At 34.9% G+C, this 8,596-nt stretch overlaps 1 pseudogene; it reads left to right on the top strand.

Annotated features, from left to right (window-relative positions):
* The first annotated feature begins 451 nt into the window (after nt 1-451).
* LOC120148912 lies at nt 452-5,061 on the top strand (annotated as a pseudogene).
* The last annotated feature ends 3,535 nt before the right edge of the window (nt 5,062-8,596 follow it).

Consider the following 8,596-nt stretch of genomic DNA (forward strand, 5'->3'; position numbering starts at 1 on the left):
TGTAGCCATGATGAACAAAAAATTACAAAAAAAGATTTGAGAGATGTTTAGGTGTTGTGTAATAAGATTTGAGAAAGTTGTAATTAACCAACTACATCCCCAACCTATTTATACATGTTTAGGGTGGTAAAATGGTGATTTTTTAGAAAAAAACTGTCACAAAAAACCCCGCAACGGCTAGTTTTTAAAACCTCAGACCGGATTTTTTTTTCAGAAAAAACTGATTTTTTTCAAACCGGTAAAAAAACCGATCGCTAATTTTTTCCCAAACCGGTTATACTATCTGGTTTTTAATATCCGATCCGGTTTAAAAAAACCGGTTTTTCCCAAATCCAATTTCGGATATTTTTTGCGCAAAATCGGATTTTTTTTGCACTCTAATTGTGATCCACATTTTTATTCTGTTAGATTTTTTCATGATTGATATGTGATCAAGAGATTGCTTTTGTAGATATTATTACAACAAGGTTACAAAGCAGTCTAAGTGGACAATACCTGAGGAATTGAAGGTACGTCCTTGTGATTTATGATTACTTGGTTTTTTCCCTTTGACATCATTTTTTAATCATTAATTCCAGTTAGCACGTGAGCAAGCTCAGGCGGTAGCTAGCCAAGGAACTCCATCAGGCTCAGGAGTGCCTCAAGCTCCAGTTGCTGCTATTGGTTCTGCAGCTGAGATGCCTTCTACAGCTATTTCTTCGAGCTCCAACACTTTGCAGGATTCAAGCCTGGCTTCAGTTATGCCTGTTGTTAATTCTTCACCCAATTCAGCATCTGGACCAACGGCTATTCCTGTTTCACAATCTGCTACTACAGATGCACCTGGGGCAGTGTCTGTGTCACCTTACCTGCTGTTCCCTTGGGAGGTTCCACTGTTTCTGTTCCTTCTGTCAATGCTAACACAGCAGTCACGTATGGGCTTCCACTGTTTTTATTTTATCTTTCCATGATTTCAATAACGTTGTTGAAATAACCACTTCATTATCCTCACTTCAGAAGAAGCTTGGAACCTATGGCAACTGAAGACACAGATGGAGCTTCTGCTCAAGACATTGAGGTATACTCTTTGAAACACTTCGATTTCAAAGCTCTCTTCTTTCGATCAACCATTTCTGAGAGACAAAATAATCTTTTTAAAGAGTCTTTTCTATTTTAGGGAAAAAGTTACTATACTTACCATTGTAAGTGAGATATTTTGGTTTATTTCGTTTTTTGTTTCTGCAGGAAGCGAGAAAGGGGATGGCAACTGGTGGAAAGGTTAATGTGACTCCAGTAGAAGAGAAATTCTGGATGATGAGCCTTTAGTATATGCAAATAAGCTGGTAACATTCTAGACGCTTCTCTTCCCCCTATCACTTGAACTTAAGTTTTGTTCTTTTTTAACCCTAAACTCAGGGAACTGTGATGCAAATTCTGCAATCGACTGGATCAATAGCAATTCTTGCGTTTTTTTTATATTTTCTCACATTCTTTCAGGAGGCAAAAAATGCTTTCAAATCTCTCCTTGAATCTGCAAATGTGCAATCTGATTGGACGTGGGAGCAGGTATCCTTGATCCTTTGCCTTCCTCCCAGCTTTATCCTCTCAGCATGCTTATTTCTACTGATTAAAAACTTCTCTAGGCAATGAGAGAAATAATTATTGACAAAAGGTGATGCTCTGAAGACACTTGGTGAGCGGAAGCAAGCCTTTAATGAGGTAAATCTCACAGTAGCAGCTATGTGGTATAATTTGTCATGCTTGTCGTAGGATTGCTATAAGTTTGTACTCAACACTCAATTTATATTCTTCTGTAAATAATTGTTTTGGAGTTAATAAAACATTATCCTATTCTGTTCTGACATGAAATTAATGTTATTAATAGTATTGGGTCAAAGAAAAAAGTTAGAAGCCGAGGAAAGGCGAATGAGACAGAAGAAGGCTCGGGAGGAGTTTACAAAATGCTGGAAGTATGTTGCATGAAGCTGATATCTCTCTTTTCTTGTCCATGTATACATTTTTACTTGACCTAATGCTTTCTTTGTGCTTTGACTTCATCCAGGAGTCTAAGGAACTAACATCATCCATGAGATGGAGGTTGATATTTTTCTGTATATTATGGGAATAAGAGTTTCCTTGTTATTCTAAATGTGGAAACTGTTAAATATTCTAACTAATCTTTACCCGTTCAGTAAAGCTCAAAGTTTGTTTGAAAATGATGAGCGGTTTAAGACTGTTGAACGTGCCAGAGATCGGGAAGATCTTTTGAAAGTATATAGTGGATCTTGAGAGGAAGGTAATGGTTTTGTACTTTTCGCATATTTCATCTTATGCAAAGCATTGTAGTAATTTCACTTTATTCCTTGGCAAATATTCAAGCAAAAATAATAATAATAAAACATCTTCAATTTCGTAATTTTACTTTTTTATTTAATGCAGGAAAGGGAACATGCTGCAGAGGAAAAAAGGCGTTATATAGCAGAATATAGAAAATTTCTGGAATCCTGTGATTTTATTAAGGTATACAAAGAAGATTTTTAATTGTTCCTTTGTAAGGATCATTAGCTTGAATTCTATTTTCCTGATTTTTTTCTTTCAATCTGCAGGTAAACAGCCAGTGGAGGAAAGTTCAAGATCGTTTGGAGGATGATGAAAGATGCTCTCGTCTTGAAAAAATTGATCGGCTGCTCATATTCCAGGACTGCATTCTTGACTTAGAGAAGGAAGAAGAGGAAAAAAAGAAGATGCAAAAGGTGGAAATGCTTTCTATAATTATTAATTTGCAACCAGTTTGTGTTCTTACCTTTTTGTCTTCCGGTGAAATTTAGGAACAATTGAGACGTGCCGAGCGCAAAAACCGTGATGCATTTCGTAAGCTAATGGAAGATCATGTTGCTGATGGCACTCTTACAGCTAGAACTTATTGGCGAGATTATTGTTTGAAGGTTTTTATTCATTTTAACTTGTTTTATAGTAAGAGTGGGTTTTCATCAATATGTGTTTTTCTGTTTTCAGCAATAGCTTTTGCTGAGTCTGTTTTATGATTTCTAGGTGAAAGATTTGCCTCAATATCTTGCTGTTGCATCAAACACATCTGGTCGACACCAAAAGATTTGTTCGAGGATGTTGCTGAAGAATTAGAAAAACAGGTGGGCCTCAGATATTTTTGTGAGAGTTGTCCATTTTTGTCATGTCCCTGTTATATTTTGCTCAAGCAGGAGTGTCATGTTTCTGATGGTTTCTTTTGTACATTGATAGTATCATGAAGACAAAACCCGTATAAAAGATGCAATGAAGTCGGGGAAGGTAGGATACTATATTTATCTTGCAAGGTCGCTTGGTGAATTTTCATTATCGACACCTTCTTGGCTTTCCTCCAGATTACCATGGTTTGTTCATGGACATTCGAAGACTTCAAGGCTGCTATTTCAGAAGAAGTTGGTTCCTCGCTGATATCAGATATTAAATTAAAGGTACTTCTGTTGCAAGGCAATACATGCTTCCAACCAAAAAAGGAAAACAAAGAAAGAAACATTGGCTCTGGTAGCATTGTTTAAATGGATGTAACCCTCCATGAACACTTCCATCTGATTATAGTTCTTATACTTTATCATTTAATCAGAGGTTTGGACCCCTATTCCTTTTCTTTTAGTCAGAGGTTTAGAGCTTTAGGGTTTTAGAACTGTGTTTGTTAGGATGTTATAGGCTGGATGGTTATTTAGTATTTTCCCCCACTTTATTTGTTTGTTTAAATGAGCACAAATCTTGTGGCTGAATATTGAAAAGTTTATTCTTTACTCTTTTGCAGCCTGTGTATGATGAGTTACTTGAGAGAGCCAAGGAGAAGGAGGAAAAGAGGCTAAAAACGACAACGTCTAGCTGATGACTTCACTAAACTATTGCATACCTATAAGGTGTTATGCTGTATTTTGAATACAAACAGGCAGTATAGCTTTTGTAAACTTGTTTAACTTCTGGTCCTTCCTTCTGTTGCTTCGCAGGAGATAACGGCATCTTCTAATTGGGAGGATTCCAAGCCACTTTTGAAGAAAGTCAAGAATACATGTATTTCACCCTTTATCTTTGCCAATAAAGATGAGAAACCGCGTTTATCATTCTTAAGCATCTCACTTTAAGACCCCCCCCCTTTTTTTTCCTGCTATGCTTTTTGTTAGATCAATTGCAGAAGAGAGCAGTAGGAGAGAGATTTTTGAGGAATACATTGCACACTTACAGGAGAAAGCTAAAGATAAGGAGCGAAAACGAGAGGAGAGAAGGTTTGCAAATCTTTAACAATATTTCTATGTAGTTGGTGGTTAAAAATCCCACGTATTCGTAAAACACCTTCAATAGCTATGAAGTAACTTTAGTTGGTTTTAAACCCCAAGTATGAGCACTTAAACAATTGAATTTTCTTTCTGTGCTTTCCATTAATTTTCAGAGCTGTGATCTGCATTTCATTTTGCATAAAGCGTAGGTTTCTTCTAAATCAGAAGATGTTTATGTTGTGTTTTCAGGCTAAAAAGGAGAGAGATAGAGAAGATAAAGAGAAAAGGAAGGAGAAGGAAAGAGAACGTGAAAGGGAAAAGGGTAAGGATCGAACTAAAAAGGATGAGACAGACGGTGAGAATTTAGATATATCCGACAGCTATGGCCATAAAGAAGAGAAGAAAAAGGACAGGGAGAAAGACAGGAAACAACACCGTAAACGTCATCAAAGCACCGCTGATGATGAGAGTTCGGACAAGGATGATAGAGAGGAGTCCAAGAAGTCTCGGAGACATGGCAGCGACCGTAAGAAATCAAGAAAGGTACATCTACCTACATATCAAATGATGATAGTTTGTATATTTATCCAACCAAGTCATAATGTTCTTCTACGTGCCCGTGTCAGCATGCCCATTCACCTGAATCCGAGAGTGAAGCGGCATAAAAAGCACAAGAGAGATCGTGATGGGTCGCGTAGAAACAGTGGTTATGAGGAGCTCGAAGATGGTGAACTTGGTGAGGATGGTGTAGTTCCATATTTACCTTTATCATGAAAAAGGCTAAGAAACAAGTTCTTAAAGATTTCATTGCTACATTGTTGTTTTTCTTTTGACAATCAGAGTAATTTTCGACTTTGGTACTTTTAACCCACACCCACACATCAGAGTAGTTAAAGGTTTAATTTACATTAATTTCTAATAAACCAGAAGTTATAATCTGAAGATGTACTTACTGCAAGGACCAAAACTCATGATACAAGTCCAGTGATAACATATGGGACTTAACGTGATGGTCGTCTTTCTTAAAATTTTAATTTTTCACATAATTTAAATATCTTTTCATCTTTTCTATTAGTAATTTATTTTATCTTTTAATATAAAATCTTACGTTTATTCCTAATAACTTACAAACGGTGTCCCTGATGATGCCATGAATCAGTACAGATCTAGAGAAACACCAAGCGAAGGTCGCCGTGTTGAATTATACCCTAAATCATTCGCATGCATATGAACAGAGAAGAATACAAGAAACAAAACACGGTCATTATTTCTTTTTCTATCTATTTTTGGTTGGTAAAAGAAAGGTTGGAAATTTTATCCTGAAATATATCTATTGTTTCTATATGTAATTTATCGTGTGTTCTGAGATGGACTCAAGATTTTAGGTTAGGGGATGAACTTGAACTTACAATATTTCAGGGACGAAAACAGATTTTCAATAGAAAATACATAGAAAAAAAACCTTAAAATATATAGTAATTTTAAAATTTCAGGGGCGTTGGTCCATCCATGCATGTGTTGATCTTGTAATTGGCGTATGAGCTACCTTCTACCGTAAACCAGTCTTCGTATTGGTTTGGGAGTTTGTAAAAGAGTGGAAACTGGCATATGCATTATTTTTCCTACAGGGAAGTGTCCCCGAAATGGAATTTGTAATAATCTTTTCCATCTGTCTTGGATAATTTGTGATTGATACAATGTGAATTATCAATCATCAAAAATTACATATTGAATTTAAATTAATATGTATATTATATTGTTAATTTTTAAATAAATATTAAATTGAGATCCATATGCTTTTGGCTTTCACACAAACATCAAAAGTGCATAACACTAACGTTTACTCTTTAAACGATAGAATTTCAAGATTCTTAAAATCGATCACATCGATTGACTGAATATCTAAACAATACGAATTGGACCAAGAGATTGTGTCAAAGTTCAATTTTTAGAACGTGTAGCTTGTTGAGGAGGGTTTTAATTCATTTATGTTATGACATTTAGTTTGAGTATTACTGACATCGATTCAACTTGAAAAGTTCAAAGTTAAACTCAATTTGTAAACTCGCGAACTTTAAATTGTCAAGAATACTTAGTTCTATTGAAGTTCAACTTAAGCTCAAACATTAAATACATAAAATCCTCATATTGTATTTAGAATAAAACAATATAAACGCTAATGTATTAATAATTTAATTTAAATTTTAAGATATTATTTTTGAGTTACTCGCAAGCTTTCGATTCGAATATTAAGTAGATCGCTTGGGCTTATTAATAATTCGAGTCGAGACTATTTAATTCAAGTGTTGACCAAACTTTGACCGAATCAAACCCAATGTCCACGCAATGATCAACTCATATGCAGCATTCGATAACAATATCACAACAGTTTCGATACATTTGAAGAGAATGGCAAGCAGCCATGCCAGTACCAGACAAACAAAGGAGAAATAGAATTGAATTGCCTTAGTACTTGGGCAGGGGAACTGGATTTTCAGCTCTCAATTTCTCGATTTTAGATTTGAACTCGCCGTGAATCGACGCAAGCGATCTCTGTCTTGAAGCGAAAGCAACACTGAATTGTTTAATCTCCGCTTCCAGATCTCTCCTTCTTTGTACCTCCGAGTTCAAGTCCTTCAAAATGTTTTCCTTTTGATCAGTTACAACCACGAGCTTCTGAGATGACTCAAAGACCGATTTCCACAACGACTCGTTCTTCTTTCAGCAGCTGAAACTTCCTTTCCAAGCTACCATATCTTTCTTCAGAAGCTTCCAGCATGTTTTTACTGGCATCTAACTCTTGTTTAAGTTCGGATCTTTCTCTCACTAATCTGCCATTTAATTGTACTTCTTCATGCTCTCTCTATGAATGTCACACTTAAAACAGTTACAGCAAAGAAATGCACACCAAAGTATGAATGAAATGGTAATAAACATCGATTTGCTATCGTGTAAAGCTTACATATTCTGGTTAATAGGTTCATCATTTAGAAGTATCCAATAATTCATGTCATTTCGAGTCCGGATCATTTCAAATTTGAGTTGTTGACTCTTTTTTTAATGATTGCATCAAGTTTTCATATTCAGATCAGAATTGACCAGAGACGCCCATTAATGCATTTAAAGATGAGAGTTATCAAAGAAAAAAGTGGTACTTAAGCCACATACTGACCTCGAGTTTATTCTTCTCTTCGATGACAAGTTCTAGCTGTCTCTTGAGGTTTTGGAGTTCTTTGTAGTTATCATTTGAGTAATCCTGAAAATGCAGCCATAGATACAGTTGCTCATATTGTAACAACCTTAACCCGTATATGTCTTAATATACTAGTTAAAGATGTCACATCAACTTGAAAACATTTACTGAACTAAAATTTTCGTAAAAATTTGTTTCTTTTGAAAACACTCTGGTTCTAACTTTAAAAATATATTTTAAAGTATATTTCAGCTTATAATTTATTTCTTTATTACAGGAAAATAAATTTATTATTTATTCAGTAATTTTACTAAACCATATCTTTTCGTAAAATCTTTTAAAACATAATAATGTAGTAAATTCTTGTCATACATAGATACCGATAAAACTAAATTATGTAAAATAAACTAAAATAATTCTAGTTTATTATTACAAATTATTTAAAATAAATACGATAATTAGAAACTACTGACATAATTATACATGCCACTATAAGTCAAAAGAAACGTCATAGACATCTTACTGATACTGATGATATGTATGTCTTTCCAGAAAGATGCTCCGATAGCTCCTTACAGATTGTACTTATCCTTATTAGAACCTACGCATGAAAATCATCACGCGCTAAGTATAACTTAGTGAGGCAATAATAATCTAGGGTGAGTAAAATCTGAAATTTATCATAAACGTAAATAAAATAATTCAACTTAAAACATTAAACTGGCAAACCAACTTATCCAAGTCGATTTCTTCACTGAGACCTGAAATTTCTTTTTAAATCATGAACTCATGAAAATTCTGATAAATCATATCTAATAAAATAAGCACATCATGCTTTCTGTTAACTGAAAATCATTCACAACTTGCATATTCATTTTCATAGCCCAATGCATATTTATAAGAACATAAGATACGTGAGTAAGGTGCGCACTATGCACAACACGGTGCAAATCGTAACTGATATTGAGATATGATGCACTTCAGTGCCATCATAACCTGAATAAGCATCAACGGTGCTGGACATTGATACACGAATGTTCCAAAGCTGATAGGATAACATTGATACACGAATGTACCAAAGCTGATAATACTCAACTAATGGCATGCCAAGTGTACCCATAATTCTCATTATACATACAATGGGCTCATGTGTCAT

The sequence above is a fragment of the Hibiscus syriacus genome, unplaced genomic scaffold (genome assembly GCF_006381635.1).
Source record: "Hibiscus syriacus cultivar Baekdansim isolate YM2019G1 unplaced genomic scaffold, ASM638163v2 tig00002793_pilon, whole genome shotgun sequence".
Lineage (NCBI taxonomy): Eukaryota > Viridiplantae > Streptophyta > Magnoliopsida > Malvales > Malvaceae > Hibiscus > Hibiscus syriacus.